We start from the raw sequence: 17,604 nt of genomic DNA on the forward strand, positions 1-17,604 counted from the left end.
AATAGCAATAAAAACCCCACTTATGACAACGCCAAAAGAGAAAATACGTAGGAATAAACTCAATAAGAAATAGCAAGATTCCCATAAAGAAAAAAGCTAAATGGTTAGGAGGCAAACAAAAGGAAATTTGAAGAAATGAAAACGCATACAATATGCATTATGTAATCCATTAGGCAACTGTTTACTAAGTACCATTTATTGCCATTTTGAGATCCTTCAGATATCTTTGTCTTTTGGTAAAGCAACCAGAATGGTGACCGTGGTCGTGGCTTTGCCAGCCTGAGTCTCTGAATGATTCTGACAAGTAGAACCTACTGTTAACTCATGGAGGACACACATCACAAGAAATAAACCTCTGTTATTTAGACTTTTGAGATATTGGGATGATTTGTATTTCGTCATAACCTAGTCTCTCCTGACTAACACATTACCGGATAGTCTTAATTCAAGTAGTTTTATGTTACATTCCAATACCTTGTAGAGCGGGAGGCAGGGAGGGGTTGGAAAGTTTTGGCTAGTGTTACTTGGATATTTTTGCATATTGAAGTTCAGAATCAACTTGTCCAGCTTCTCCCAACATACCCCTCTCATGTATGATTGGTGCTTTTATGGTCATTATATCATATTTATTAATTAACCTGGAGAAAAAAGAATATCTAATTATGTTGAGTTTTCTTATCTTCTCTGTCAGAATCAGATTCCCTTATCACACAAAACTCACCCAATACCAAGTTTTCTAACAATTAACAAAAGATACAAAAAAGAAACAGTGGAAACATATTGATGTCTGGGGAGTGCCAAATCCATCATATGTAATTCCCCTTTTATTCCTTTTGGAATGAGTTTGGATTTAAAGTGAATAACCCTCTATACAGGATGAATCAGTTACTCAATTTTCATGTCTCTCAAGGACTACAAAATTCCATTCATCAGTATAGCTGTGTTTCAGAAAGTCATTAACTGTAGGTTTCTTTAAATAAAAGATCATGTCTTTCCCACTAAAGAATGCTGTAGGTAAGAAATTAATACACAGCATTCCCTGGAACTCCCTCATTGATCCTTCAGCTGGTAAACTCGATCAGTGGGTTTCCAAGGAGACCTGGTCAGAGTCAAGACTAGGAGTGAGGAACAGAGATGCGGACCTGCTGTTGATCCTGTACTTCCCATAGTCCCAAACTCCAGAATCTCATGCACACTGTTAAGTGATGACTTAACATCATCACAATCAGAAGAAAATTTTCTTGACTTTCCACCAAGTCTACTAAATTATCTGAAATTACATCTTCATTTTTCATACTATCTTTATCTGGCATTGGTAGGAGATTTTACTCATAAAATAAATAAAATTGAAAAATTTGTAAAATACATTTGCAAGTTTCCCCTCTCTTTCTAGTCTCTGAGAGAGTTTTTGTGAGATAAGAATCTCTTTCTTAAGAATTTTTGGAAATTTACCTATAAAATTTGACTGGGCAAATTGACTGGTTTTTTGATGATAGGACTTTAAATTGCAACTGCAAATGCCTTAATGGTTATAGGACTATTTAATTTTTTGTCTTTTTGAGTGAATTTTGATAAATTTTACTTTTTAGGGAATTTATTTTATCAAAAGTTTCTAATTTATTAGAATAAAATTGTCAATTGTATTCACTTACTATTTTTTAATCTTTGGTATATCTTTGGTTATGTCTCATTTTCCTCTCTAGTGTTTATTTGTGTTTTCTTTTTCCTTCTCATGCTGTACCAGTTTAGACAAAGAAATATCTTCAAAAAACAAATTTTTTTCTTGATTTTTTAATTTTATCTTTGGCTGATTTTTCTATTCTCTGCTCTTTATTATTTTATTTCTTCTGATTTGGGGGGCTTAATTCTATTACTCTTTTTCTAATTTATGAGGTTGGACATTTAAACTTTTTTTTCAAGACTTTCTTCTATTATAATTAAAGAACTTAAAACTATACATTTCCCTTCAAAATAGGTATAACTTAGTTGTAGTTTATAATTTTGATTTATGATATTTATGTTATCATTCATTTTTAAGTATTTCATAACTTATATAGTAGTTTCTTCTTGACCTCTGATTTACTTAGAAGGATTTTGTAATTTCCAAAACCATGGGGAAATTTTTGATCATCTCTTCATTATTACTCTCTGACTTTATTACATCAAATACAAAGAATATGTTTATATAAGTTTTTGAAATGTATGAAGACTTGCTTTTTTGGCTACTTAATGTCCAATTTAAAAAAATATTCCATGCGTAGTCTATAAATGTAGGGCTTTCTTATAAACAGTATTTCCACAATCAGCTTTGTTAATTGCATTTTTAAAAGTCTTATGCTCTGGCCACATTATGAAGAAACACCTCCACTTGTCCACTGGAACTTATCCTCTCTTGTCGATTTGAGGATTTACTTCTGCATTCGACCTCTCTCTTCTTGTATTATATTTTTCTCCCTGCTTGAACATTCCCATAAACATACAAATATACCACAAGTTTTGGAATTCTAAAATATGTTCCCTTGACCCAACTTTCTCATACCACTGTGTCTTCGTCTGTTCAGGCTGCTATAACAAAGTACCACGGACTGGATGGCTTGTAAATAATAGAAATTTATTTCTCAAAGTTCTGGAGCCTCAAAGTCTGAGATCAGGGTGCCAGCATGGTCAGGTGGGAGATCTCTTGCAGATTTCTTATATCCTGTGGCAGAAGGGGTGAGGGATCTCTCTGGAGCCTCTTTCATAAAACACTAATCCCGTTGATGAGGATTCCACTTTCATGACTTAAGAACATCCTAAAGTCTCCATTTACTAATACCATCATCTTTGGGAGTTAGGGTTTCAGTATATGAATTTGGGAGGGGCGCATTTACACCACAGCACACTACCACCCCGTTTCTGTGTTATTGAAAACTTCTTGATAATCCAGCTCTCCTCTAACTCTGTAGCCAACCTCTTTAAATCCTGCTTTTGTCCCTACCGTTCCCAAACTGTTCCTGCCAATAACCAATGGCATTCATGTTACCAAAGTTAATGGTCAATAACCACAGCAACGTTGAACACATTTGCTCATTCCCTCTTCCTTGCCTTAATCCCCCCGGCCTGTTTCCTTTATTTTCCTAAACTCTAAGTATTCCTCACATACTTGGAAACCATCAACAGATAGATCCTATTTAAAGATATGGGAATGGAGGTCACCTCTGGAATGACCATGACAAGAAGGAAAAGGAAACAGATTGGGGTAAAATTTAATAATGGGAAGTATTATTAGGTTAGCCTAGCAAACTCTGCATAAAGACTTGGACATTTTGGGGTCTCATCTTCTCCCTCGTCCTGTCTGGTTTCCTCTTTTTGGGTGTCGGTATTATAGTCCATATTGTTTTCCCTCAGGCCTTCATTGCTTCTCTTTTTGTCTCTGTTTTCTCTCTCTCCTTTTCTCCCGACTTGATGGTTTTCTCCCTAGTTTTTTAAACTTTTTCTGAAGACTCTTGCAAAGTTTAATAACCATCACCTTAGTATAGAAATTTTCATGGTAGGTCACCTCCGTGGCACCAGCAAGCTTAGAGATTCAATGACCTTAGACCAACTGTGTGCATTTAGATCAATCAGTGTCAGCCACTTCCTCAAAACACAGCCTGAGCCATGATCTTCAGCAGGAAGCTAGGCGAGGGACAGTTTTCCTTAGGAGGGGACAGTGGGCATTGTCAGGTTACTTAGTTGAAGACCTTAGTACTGTGAGTGTTGACCATTGATCTCCATATTTGGCTATATTGTCTTATAGATTAGAAAGCATTAAAAAATATTGAGAATTTACCTGAAATACTTTTTTTATTATTAATTCAAAATCCTTGAGAGTCGGGGCGCGTGAGTGGCTCAGTTGTTTAAGCGTCTGACATTGGCTCAGATCATGCTCTCACAGTTCTTGGTTCGAGCCCCAGGTCAGGCTCTGTGCTGACAGCTCAGAGCCTGAAGCCTGATTTGGATTCTGTGTCTTCCTCTCTCTCTGCCTCTCCCCCGCTCGTGCTCTGTCTCTCTCTGTCTCTCAAAAATAAATAAATGCTGAAAAAAATTAAAAAAAATCCTTGAGAGTCTGTTGACCATAATTTAAGAAATACATCCCATCTAATTTAAAGCTCAGTGATAATATTTAAATTATATTCATCACAAAATTGTGAAACATCATAGAAAAAAACTAACCAGACTTATTACCCTATTTACAATTCATGTACTTCCTCTGCCTAGATGTGGGCTATGCAATTTATCTCCAAGGAAGTGTGGCAAAATCACCCAGATGCTTAGGAAAACTCAATCTTGCTCCTATATTTAAATATGAAATTCTTTAATTTTGGCGTTGCACAGCTGACATTATCACCACAGATACCATAAAATAAATTTTAAAAAATCAAAGGGATTGTGATATGTGTAATTTGGAAAATCACGAGTAGTTACTTGTTTTGAAGTCCTTGTACCTAAAGCAGATCTATTCATCACAGTCACTACTCTGTCTTACTGGACTCCAGTATGCAGCAAAGAAAGTTGGTACCTATGTGTGTGAGTGACAATGTGGTGAACAGCGTGGGTCAGGCTTCCAAGCCTGGCCCGATTGTTGACCAGCTGTGCCACCCGGGAAAAGTTACTTGAAACCCCCATTTCCCCAAAATGAATGATAAAAATGTGACTGACAATTAATGCATCTCAGGTGCTGTAAAAAGTAACTGAAATAATAGGTAAGAAAAACTTAAAACAATGGCTAACACTTAACAAAGCCCCGTACACATGTAATTTATATTTACTTTGGACATATATCTCCCAGCCTACTCACCAAGGATAGCATTTCATTTGTACACACTTCCATTTAGCAAAATGTAATTGTGACAAGACTTATTAGATAACCCATCATATTAACAATTATAATAACATTAAACTCAAGCAATTTGTAGCAAATACAGAAACACATTAAAATGACTCTTGAGTTTCTCTACTAAGTGGGTGCTTCTCAAAATCTAATGTGCATAGGAACCACCTAATGCCCTCACTAAAATGTGAATTCTCACTCAGTAGGTCTGGATGAAATCTGACATTAAATGTCTAACAAGTTTCCATGTGACATTGATGTCCATGTTCTTTGGACCACAATTTGAATAGCAAGCCTCCAAAAAACAAGCTAAGAGTTGAAATTTAAATATTATTGTCGTGTGTATGGCTTTGAATTGAAAATGGAAAGGGATAAAATCAAAAATAAAGTGTGAACAAAATTTAGACTAAGTGGTATATTAACTCAGGGTTGTCTACAAAATCTCCTAAATAAATGGCTTTGTTGATAAAAACAGGTTAGATTATAGACTTTCATTCTTCGTCATATTCTCAATTCATATTTTGCACAAGCATATAGTGACCATGTTTCTTGAACTATGAAGTCATGTAATGTGGAAAATGATAACAGATGAGAATATTTGAAGCAAGGATGGTCCAAAACTTTGAGATGCATGACCCTAGATATCTGCTTTCAATGTTGATACACATGCACAATCCCACAGTGGAATCCTTGCTTTCTGCATCTATTTAAAAAAAAAAAGCTTTAAATATATTTTTGGAAATCATGTTTGCCTCTTCTTTCCAGCCTCCTGATGACTGTGTAATGGAACACATATTTCCTTTCTTATACTTACAACAGAGTCAGTGTTACCTGTATCAGAATGTAGACACCTCACACACACACACACACACACACACACACACACACACGCACACACAGCATTTTCCTCTCTACCACTCCTTCCAGTCAGTGCTTGAAAGGTGAAGGTGGAAAGATGACAGGACAAGATCTGGCAGGATTTCTCCACCAGAGGTCAACATCAAAACTGTGCCTTTGGGGTCAAGGGTAAGTGTGAGGTAAGGTTTTCATTCAGTCTTTGGAGAAAAGTTGTAACAAATCGCCACCCCTGGGAGTGGACATTCATTGATTTCAATTTATCCTACATTATAAATTGATTGTAATTTTAATTTCTTATACCTTCCTTTATAAAAACAAAGCAAATGAAGGTAGCTTATATAAATACATGCACACTGTAACAACATTTAAAATAAAAGCAATGAGGAAATCACAGAGGAAGAAGCAATAAAGTGATCAAAGCAGCAGTAAAGCCTGTATCCAGATCTCTGCCTGGAGGTCTTTTACATTTATGAGAAATATGTAAAAAAAAAATAATAATAGGGTTCTGAGTCTTTTGGCCACTGATTAAAAGAGTTAAATAACAGTTATATGACCTGAAATGCTTTCAAGTTGACAATAAACAATTGGTCAGGGACCATGTGCTGTGAATGAGGGCAAGGAGCAGCTTCTTCTTCATGGAAAAGACACGGAAGGATAGACACAATACCCTGGAAGTTATCAGAGCAGTAAAGACAGCCCGAAGTTGCTAGTCTTTCCTCCTCTGCTCTCCCAAAGCGGACATGTAGTGTCAGGACAAAGCAGGATTCAGTAACAGCAAGTTCACAGTTCGGTCCAATATGCAGATTGCTATTAGCCAACATGATGCAAGAATAGATTTCATAGTATCTAGAAAAATGCATTGGTTGACAATTCTTTAGACAATCACCTATAAGTATTGCTCATGACACAGCTTTCATTAGGTAAGGAAGACCGTGGTTCAAATTTACACTCTGGAGTATACTGTATGGAACCATGTTGTTCAAATGCAAAGCAGTAGCCCTAGCTGACTTGAGGGGCAAGGTGGGACTGTGGTCTTCCTGTGAAAGCTGGGTGGTGTGACAAAAAGAACACCTGGACGCAAGGCCACTCTGAGATGTGGCCCAGATGTGGACCATGGGGCTGCTTATGAAAATCCAAACATCCTTAAGAAACAATTCTGGTCGAACAAATTGGGGGATGCTGGTGTGGTGTTGGGTGGGGGGAAGGGCTAAATCAGTGACGTGAGTTAAGGAGGGCACTCGTTGGGATGAGCACTGGGTGTTATATATAAGTGATGAATCACTAAATTCTAGTCCTGAAATCGTTATTACACTATAGGTTAACAAACTGGGATTTAAATTTTTTTAAATAAATAAATAAAAAGAAACAATTCTATTCCACTATGACAAGATGCTGAAGGGTCATCTAGTCCCTAAAGTTCTGGGTCTTAAAGCAATTCTGTCAAAGTGGTTGTAGTAATTAAACTCTTTATTCAAATAAAATCTTATGTGAATGCCTGGTATCCATCAGGGCGACAGAGGTGTCTGCCCCCATTGAGGCAGGGACAGCCACACCCCTCCAGTCTTCCATGGACTGCCCACAGTGGCCCCGGAGGCATCTCAATCTCAATAGCAGGCGTGAAAAGATAACCCCACAGTCTACCGTCAAGTTCCAGAAAGCCGTTTCTGTTGAGGTTAACAAAAACAACCGGAAATCTTTAAAATCAAGAATCGTCAAACACCCACCGTGTAACTGAAAAAAAAAAAAAAATCAACAAAGCTCTCATGGAATATTTATTTATTATTTTTTTAACATTTATTTATTTTTGACACAGAGAGAGACAGAGCATGAACGGGGAAGGGTCAGAGAGAAAGGGAGACACAGAATCTGAAACAGGCTCCAGGCTCTGAGCTGTCAGCACAGAGCCTGATGGAGAGGGGGGGGGGAGGCTCGAACTCAAGGACCGCGAGATCATGACCTGAGCCGAAGTCGGACGTTTAACCGACTGAGCCACCCAGGCGGGCCTCTCATGGAATATTTAGTACTAAGCAATACAACTTCCTGATGCACTCACCAAGATTAAATAGTTGCAGAGTGCATGTCTGAGCAGTGAAGTAAGTTCATTAACTCAAGAGCAATAAAAAGTTGGCGAATGCCTAACAAAAATTATGTAATTTGACAATATTGTCAGCTGACTCTTAAAGCCTCATTGGTGACAGGGAGCTCATAACTCTTCAGCTTCACCTGAGAGAATGTTGTTGTCCGCTGTGAAGAATGAAGTCATTCAAAAGAGCTTATCTTTGAAATGTTAAATGTCGAAAAGTTTAAGTTTTTAAAAAAAGTGCACCCAAAAACAAGCTTAAAATTAAAAAGTATTTCAGAATAGATTGCACTTCACTCCGCGGGAAGTGCTTGTCTTATCCTTCAAAGATGGTGCCTGTCACATTTGACCTTCAAGATAAAATAAAGGATAGATTCTTAATAAGGGCCAGAAACTAGAAAGTTGGAATTGAGCTCCTTCCTTTTCTAAAGAAGACATCCAGATGGCCAACCAGCACATGAAAAGATGCCCAGCGTCACTCCTCATCAGGGAAATACAAATCAAAACCACACTGAGATACCACCTCACGCTGGTCAGAGTGGCTAAAATGAACAAATCAGGAGACTCTAGATGCTGCAGAGGATGTGGAGAAACGGGAACCCTCTGGCACTGTTGGTGGGAATGCAAACTGGTGCAGCCACTCTGGAAAACAGTGTGGACGTTCCTCAAAAAATTAAAAATAGACCTACCCTATGACCCAGCAGTAGCACTGCTAGGAAATTACCCAAGGGATACAGGAGTGCTGATGCATCAGGGCACTTGTACCCCAATGTTTATAGCAGCACTCTCAACAATAGCCAAATTATGGAAAGAGCCTAAATGTCCATCAACTGATGAGTGGATAAAGAAGATGTGGTTTATATATACAACAGAATATTACTTGGCAATGAGAAAGAATGAAATCTGGCCTTTTGTAGCAACGTGGATGGAACTGGAGAGTGTGATGCTAAGTGAAATAAGTCAGGCAGAGAAAGACAGATACCATATGTTTTCACTCATGTGTGGATCCTGAGAAACTTAACAGAACACCATGGGGGAGAGGAAGGGGAAACAAAAGTTACAGAGAGGGAGGGAGGCAAATTATAAGAGATTCTTAAATACTGGGAACAGAGGGTTGATGGAGGGTGGGGGAGAGGGGAAAGCGGATGATAGGCATTGAGGAGGGCACCTGTTGGGATGAGCACTGGGTGTTGTATGGAAACCAATTTGAAAATAAATTATATATTAAAAAAAAAAAAGGAATTGAGCTTCTTCAGCTAATTTCATTATAGACATATATCTAATTTAATATATATATGTGTATATATATAAATATATATATGAATAAAATTAAAACTAAATGGGATGTAACTGGGGGCACCTGGGTGGCTTACTCAGTTAAGCATCTGACTCTTGGTTTCGGCTCAGGTCATGATCTCGGTTTGTGAGTCTGAGCCCCATATCGGGATCTGCACTGACAGTGTAGAGACTGCTAGGGATTCTCTCTCTCTCTCTCTCTCTCTCTCTCTCTCTGCCTCTCCCTGCTCTTTCTCTCTCTCAAAATAAATAAATAAACTTAAAAAAAAATGGGATGTAATAGTGTCCAGAATTAGAGTAGCCAAGCTTGAATTCCAGAAGTTCCTTATTAGCCAGAGGAGAAAAACTTTTTTAAAAGAATTTGAGTGTAGTTGATGCACAATGTTACATTAGTTTCAGGTGTACAACTTAGTGACTTGACACATTTACACACTAAGCCGAGTTCACCACAAAGGTAGCTGCTGACTGTCCCATTACATCCCTGCTACGATATCATTGGCTGCATTCCTTGGGCTGTGCCCTTTTCTCCCATGACTTCTTATTTCGTACCTGGAGGCCTGTGTCCCCCACTCCCTTTCACCCATTTTCCCCATCCCTCCCCATCTCCCCTCTGGCACCCACTAGTTTGTTCTCTATATTTACAGGTCTGATTCTGCTTTGTATTTATTCATTTTGTTTGTTTGGGTTTAGAGCCCACTTATGCGTGGAGTCATACGGTATTTGTCTTTCTCCGACTTATTTCACTTAGTACAATACTTTCTAGGTCCATCCAAGAAAAAAAAAACATTTTTAAAGTTAATTAAGAAAACAAGCTGCCATCATATGACCCATATAATATCGCCTTAAGGGAAAAAGGTGACAGTCTTTTTAAAAATTGGGTAAACTACGTATTGCATCCACCAGGGACAAACATGCTCATATAATCACAAAATCGGTAACATACACAGAAATGGCGAAGAATATAATGTGCATTTCCAATTTGGCCTGAAGCTGTTTCAGAGGCCAGAAATTGTTTCCAGTTTTGTTTTTCTTTCGACTTGATTCAACCACACAATAGAAGAAAATTATTCACACACACACTAACTTGGGGAGGCGTCAGGTCAGATTATTTCTGGGAAGACGCTTGAGTCAGTAGACCGCACACCTGATCTTATAGGTGAGAGACAGTGAGCACACAACCATCTGCGGGCAGATGCAGGAGACAGAAGCTGGAGAATACGGACAAAAATATACCAGGCAAATGACTTCTTTTTTTAAGACAAATAAGTAAATGATTACATAAGGGATACTAGTACTCCAGTCACATTTTTAACTTATTTGCTATAAAATGCAATCCCAGCTAAAATTCCAACACTATTTTTTATAAAGTGGGAAATATTGGGGTGCCTGGGTGGCTCAGTGGGTTCAGCGTCTGACTTCGGTTCAGGTCATGATCTTGTGGTTCATGCGTTTGAGCCCCGCGTCGGGCTCTGTGCTGACAGCTCAGAGCCTGGAGCCTGCTTCGGATTCTGTGTGTGTGTGTCTCTCTCTCTCTGCCCCTCGCCCACTTGCACTCTATCCTCCTCTCTCTCTCTCAAAAATAAATACACATGAAAAAAATTTTGTAATAGAAGTAAAGTGTGAAATAGTAATTGCAAAATGTGGTGTGTGTGTGTGTGTGTGTGTGTGTGTGTAAAATAGGCAAACAGCCTAAATGTATTTTACAAAGAAGTAGAATGAAGGTAATATTAGATGTTAAAACTCATTAAATAATTACACTAGTGATGAATTCATAATTGGGACAGAAATAACCAGTCAACAAAACAGGCTGAAGTCGAGAGCACACACATGCATATATATGAGAATGTGATGTATAAAACAACAGCACTTTACCTAATTATTGTATAGTATTATAAATGAAAAGTGTTTTCAAAATGGCACGTCCACTTGGAAAATAAATTTCCATTCCTATCTCACATCATGCAAAAAAGGAAGCTCTCCATGCATTAAATAGCTACATGTGAAACCGCAAACTATAAAAGCACTAGCAGAAAATATTGAAAGATGTTTGTATAATCATAAAATAGAGGAGCTTTTCCTAAGCTCTAAAACCTGAAACCTTAAAGATTTGAATATGTTAAAACTTAAAGGTTTTGTACAATAAAGATAACATTTAAAAATTAAAAGACAGGGCGGCTGGCTGGCTCAGATCGGAGAGTATTGATATCAGGATCATGAGTTTGAGCTCCACATTGGGCACAGAGTTTACTTAAAAATAAAATAAAAAATTAAAAGACAGACACTAGGAACTTAACATTTAACAAAGCAAAGGTTAATTCTTATCCAAAGACTTCCTGAAAGTAAATAAGAAAAAGGCAGACATAGGGGCGCCTGGGTGACTCAGTCGGTTAAGCGTCCGACTTCGGCTCAGGTCATGATCTCACAGTTGGTGAGTTCAAGCCCCTCATCAGGCTCTGAGCTGTCAGCACAGAGCCTGGAGCCTGCTTTGGATTCTAGGACTCCCTCTCTCTCTGCCCCTGCCCTGCTCACTGTCCTTCTCTGTCAAAAAATAAATAAATGTTAAAAAATTTTTTAAAAAATAGAAAAAGACAAACATAATGTAAAAGTGGATAAAAGATAAGAAAACATAGTTTTGTCATATCACCTTAGCACAAATTTACAAAATTTGACAATAAATAGTGTTTATGAGATTGTATGGACAGAAACTCTCAAATACTATACAAAAATATTGGAATGAATTAGTATGCTTTAGTGTAATTTGGCTGTACCTACCCTAAGTTAAATGTTTTGTGCATATTTATGGCACAAAATGATCATATCCAGAGCTATAACTCGCATAAATAATATCCCTAATAAGTAAAGATGTACATAATTTCAGTGAAATGTTTATCAGTGAAAAGTTGGAAGTGATTAGATGCCACAAAGTATGAGTATTAATTAATGAGTATTAATATACTCATACTCATAAAAATAATAAGGATATATCTACATATCAGCACATGAAAAGGTATGAGTGATGTTATTAAAAATAAGAAACAGATTATAGAAAAATCAATACAGTATGATCTAATTCATTTTATAATACTTATAAATTTATAAATGCATAAAAATCCAGAAAAAAAGCACACATTAACCCCGACCACCTTTATCTGGGATGTGGGGGAAAATGAGGATTGATCTAAAAAGGGCTTTTCTCTTTATTTCTCTATTTAAATTTTTTACCATACTATTTTTAATTGAGATAAAATTCACCATTTTAAAGTGTGCAATTCAGCGGGGTTTTTTTTTGTATATCCACAATGTTGTGCAACTATCACCAGTATCTAATTCCAGATTATGCTCATCATCCCACCAAGAAATCTCATGCATATTAACAGTCATCCCCCATTTCCCCCTCTCCCCAGCCCCTGCCAACCACTAATCTCATTTCTGTCTCTATGGATTTGCCTAGAGTAAATTTTATAAAATGGACTTTTTATGTCTGACTTGTCATAGCATCTATCAGTACTTTCTTTTTATCACAGAATAAAATTCCACCGTATGGGGGTGCATGTGTGGCTCAGTCAGTTGAGCACCCAACTATTGATTTCGGCTCAGGTCATGATCCCAGGGTCATGAAATCGAGATCCACATCAGCATGGAGCCTGCTTAAGATTCTCTCTCTCCCTCTCCCTCTGCCTCCCTGCCCTGCTCTCTCTCTTAAAAAAAAAATCCACTGTAGGAATACACTCCATTTTACATATACATTTATCCATTCATTAGTTGATGGATATTTGAAGAGTTTCCACTCTTTGACTATCATAAGTAATGCTGCCATGAACATTCACAGACAAATTGCTGTAGGAACACCTGTTTTCAGATCTCTCGAGTGTGTACCTAGGAGTGAAATTCCCGGGTCACATGGCGACTCTAACTTTGAAGGAAATGCCAAAACTGTCTCCAAACTGATTGCGCCATTTTATACTCCCACCAGGTTCTCATTTCTCCACCTCCTCACCAACACTTGTTCTTTTTATGTTTGTAATTATAGCTCTCCTAGTGGATGTAAAGTGGTCTTCCCTTGTGGTTTTGATGTGTCTTTCCCTAATAACTAGTGACGTGGGGCACATTTTCATGTGCTTTTCGATCATTTGTGTATCTCTTGGGGAAAATTCCTATTCAAGTGCATATTTAAAAGTGTAATTGTGCTAAAATACATATAGCATAAAATTGGCCATCTCAACCATATTTAAGTACACGGTTCTGTGGTACTAAGTACGTTCCCGTTACTGGGCTACCATCACCACTCTCCATCCAGGGAGCTCTTTCATCTTGTAAAACCAAACTCCACTCATTCATCAGCAATTCCCATTCCCTCTTCCCCAGCCTTGGGCAAATATGCCACATTTTGTTCATTCATGCACCTGGTGAGGATTATTTCATTTGTCTCCACATTTTGGCCATTGCGAATAAGGCTGCTATGAACACGGGTGCGCACATACTCAAAGACAGACTTGCTACATCACGTGGTAATTCACCTTTAGTATTTTCGCGGAACTGTCCTACTGTTTTCCACAGGAGCCGTACCATTTTACATTCCCGCCAACCACGCACACGGATTCCAGTTTCACCACATCCTCACCAACACTTGTTATTTTGGGTTTGTTGCTTGCTTGTTTTATGGCAGTCATCCTAAAGGGCAACAAGTGACACCTCCTTGTGACTTTGACTTTCATATTCCTGAAGATTAACGATATGGAGCATCTTTCCGTGTGCTAACTGGCCCTGTGTACAGTTTCTTGAGAGAAATGTCTATTCAAGTCCTTGGCCCATTTTTTAAATTGGAGTGCGTATTTTTGTTGTTGAGCTGAAGGTGTTCTTTATACATGGTCATAATTATGCAGATGTTATATGTTACCACATATATATGTGATTTGCACATGTTTTTCTCCTGTGTTGCCTCTGTTGTGAACAGAAGTTTTAGGTTTTACTGGGTTTGTTAAATGAATTAACTAATTAATTAATTTGTTCTTTTTTTTTTTTTCAAGTTTTTACTTAAATTCCAGTTAGTTTCCAAAACAGTGTGATATTAGTTTCAGGTGTAGAATTTGGTGATTCATCACTTACATACGGACAGAAGTTTTTAATTTTGATGCAATCTAATTTATCTATTTTTATCTATTTTTCCTTTTGTTGCTTGTGCCCTTTGCACGTTTTCTAATGGGTTATCTGTCCTTTTGCTGTTGAATTGTAATAGCTCTTTACAGATTCTTAATGTTAAACTCTCATCAGACACATGATTTGCTAACACTCTCTTGGATTCTGTGACTTGCCCCTTCACATTCTCTCTAGCATCATTCAATACCCCAAAGTCTTCAAGTCTGGTGAAGCACATTTATCTATTCTTTTTTTATTTGGTTGATTATGCCTTTGCTGTCACATGTAAGAAATGATTGTCTAGGAGTGCCTCGGTGGCTCAGTCAGTGAAGCATTGGACACTTGGTTTTGGCTCAGGTCACGATCTCACAGTTTCGTGAATTTGAGCCTCACATCAGGCTTTGTGCTGGCAGCACAGAGCCTGCTGGGGATGCTCTCTTTTTCTTTCTCCCCTCCTCTCTTTCTCTGCCCCTCCCCCCCTCACACTGTCTCTGTCTCTCTCAAAATAAATAAAAGAACTTAAAAATAAAGGAAAAGAAATGATTGTCTATACGAGGTCATGATGACTTACACCCATTTCCTTCAAAGAGTCTTATAACTCTTCCATTTAGGTCTTTGGTTTATTAGGGGTTAATTTTTGTGTATGACATGAGATAGGGGTCACCTTCATTCTCTTGCACGTTGTTTCAAGAACATTTGAGAAAAGGAGTACATAATCTTTCCTTCAACAAGTAGCTTTGGTATTCTCATCAAAGCCCAGTTGACCATAAATGTGAGGGTCTGCCTGAATAAAATACCTTGTGGCCTGCCTCTTGCTTCCCGCATCCACCATACTGGACCCATGACAGTGCCCGGACACTCTCTGTAGCATCACTGTGCATGCCTGTAGGAGGGCGCTTCCTCCCTCTGGCCCATCTCATGTAAGACACAGTCATTGGCACCCACGCCTTCCCTCCGCATTGAAAAAAATTCAAATGCTGTCAACTGAGACAATGTGTATGTCAACACACACATACCTCTCACAAATACACATGCCTTCCCTTTTGCCATTTAATGCAGTGCATGTCAAAAGTTAATAACATTAGAGAAGGTAGCGAAATCATTTTTCAAATGTTTCTCATGAGCGCCTTGAACAGTTGGCCACGGAGCGCTAAAGAGGACAGACATTTACATTCCAGCTCAGGAATGACTGAGAAGGTTCAGTGATATTGGAAGTGCTTTCAGATTAAGTACTCTGGTCAATAAAGTGGTGGAGAATCTTCAGGCCAAACAGACAAAGAGTGGGCAGAAGTCTACCCGAAAGCTGGGGATGCAGAAACACTCCTGCTCACGCCTAATGATTTCTGGCTTTACCAGCCTCCCTCCCACCACTTTTGTCTCTCCGTTGTTTTCTTACAATTAAAATAGACGCTGTCCTACCATCCTCCATATGCCTTTTGCATTTTCTGCTCTCTTCTCACTTCCTGGGGAACTTAGTTCCCCCATATGCTTCTCCTCCATCTCTTTCCTTTCCAAAACCTGCTTTGGAAAACGAGGTAATAAAATAACTCCAGTGGCATAATAACTTCCCCGAGCCAATAGCTTCCCTGAGGATTTGTATTTTCACAGAGGACAAGGTACCTTATATTTAAAAAAAAAAAATCTCCAACTGTGCCATTCCAAACATTATCAAGCAGAAAGAGGATATGATTTTCAAAAATAGCAAATATTCCCGGTGACCTTCCATCCACCTGGTATCCAGCTGTTCTCTCTTCACCGAAGGCTGGTGCCATCCATGTTTCCGAGTGTCATTACATGCAGTGAAGACGCCTTCCTAAAATAAATCCGGGAACCAGCTACATCTCTGACATCTAAAGACTGGCACAGTCTGAAAGGAGTTTATGCCCTCTAGCTCCAAACGCCAAACCCCTAAAAGCAAATTCTAGCAGCCCCTGGAAACCCATATATATATTATAAAAGTATGTATTTAAAATATTGCAGAACCAGAAGAAATGAAAATCTTTTTCCTCGGTGGTACCTGTTGGGTTAATCAAATCTCATCTAAACTAATGTATTCACAACCCCAGGCACAGGGAAGGAATTTAAATTCAGTAGTGATTCAGAATCAAAGAAAAAACACAGGCATGTGTCTCTGGCATAAAAAGAAAGCCTGGGGACAGGATGTGGCTGTAAGAGGACTATATCCCCTTCAAACCCCTGGTTCCATGAAGCCTTCGGTAAGAAAGATGAAGAGGTCATTTTCATCTGAGGTCCCACGTGAAAGAATTTTCCAACTTAAATAGCTAGCAAAGGTACTGAGGATTTGGGGATGCTTTGATCTGTTATTTATTACTAGGATGCTAAGATCAGCCTTATAAACAATCCGCAATGTAGGAAAGTAAGTTAATAATCTAATGCTCTATTACTTTGCAGTGCATGTGACAATTCTTTGTCATTATCATAGCAAATAATAATGCAAAAAAACACATTATCCCTAGAGGATGTTTTATTCAGTTTCAGGACAGTAAATAAAGGAGATTACAGATTGAAAATAACCCTAAGGAATAAATACCTAGGTTCACGGTTTGAGGACATGTTAACTTACTGGAATCTAAACTAGGGAAGACAGGGAAGGAGCAGATTAGGGAACAGGGTGGGGAGGTGAAAAGGAAAGATCTGTCTGGGACATGTTTGCTTTCAACTGCCTGTAGGAAATTCAAAAAGAGTGGTCAAATACACAGTTGCCTATACAAATTTAGAACCTGTAAAACTTTGGTGAAGAGATATACATGTAGGAGTTGGCGGCATATAAATAGTACCAAAGTCACGAGAGGAAATGTAGACAAAGATGGGGACCCAAGGCAAAGGTCTGGGGTTTTCTCTGCAGAGTAGCTCACAATGCACACAATGAAAGAACAATAAAGCCAATTTTGCTTATAAGGGGTTTCCTAGAAACCGGCCCCCTGCAGCACAGGCCAGGGCGGGGAGTGGGGACAGTAGATGTAGAAGGGGAAACTGAGACCACTATCCAGCACATCTGATCAACAACTGACCGTGCACATGGTTGCTGTCCACTTGCAGACGTCACTAACCCCGCGTGTATATGCCATTCAGACCTTGTCCCTCAAATTGCAAACTTTTCTGGCTGGAGTAGAAATGTCTAATCCAGTTTTGCCTGTCACTATCTTGATCTAGAGGGCAGGATTTGTACCATACCTTTAATATTTTATTGAATATTCCATTCTTTGTTTTGTAAAATGATTGGAAAAAAGAAACATACAGACTGATGCTATTCATGGGAAACGTAAGCCTTACCGTTGTATGCTATTGAAACAAAAATGGAAATCATGACATGTCCTAATCAGAAGCCAATCGTAGCTTTCAAACAGAAGGGCAGTATGAA

This window comes from Acinonyx jubatus, chromosome D3 (genome assembly GCF_027475565.1).
Source record: "Acinonyx jubatus isolate Ajub_Pintada_27869175 chromosome D3, VMU_Ajub_asm_v1.0, whole genome shotgun sequence".
Lineage (NCBI taxonomy): Eukaryota > Metazoa > Chordata > Mammalia > Carnivora > Felidae > Acinonyx > Acinonyx jubatus.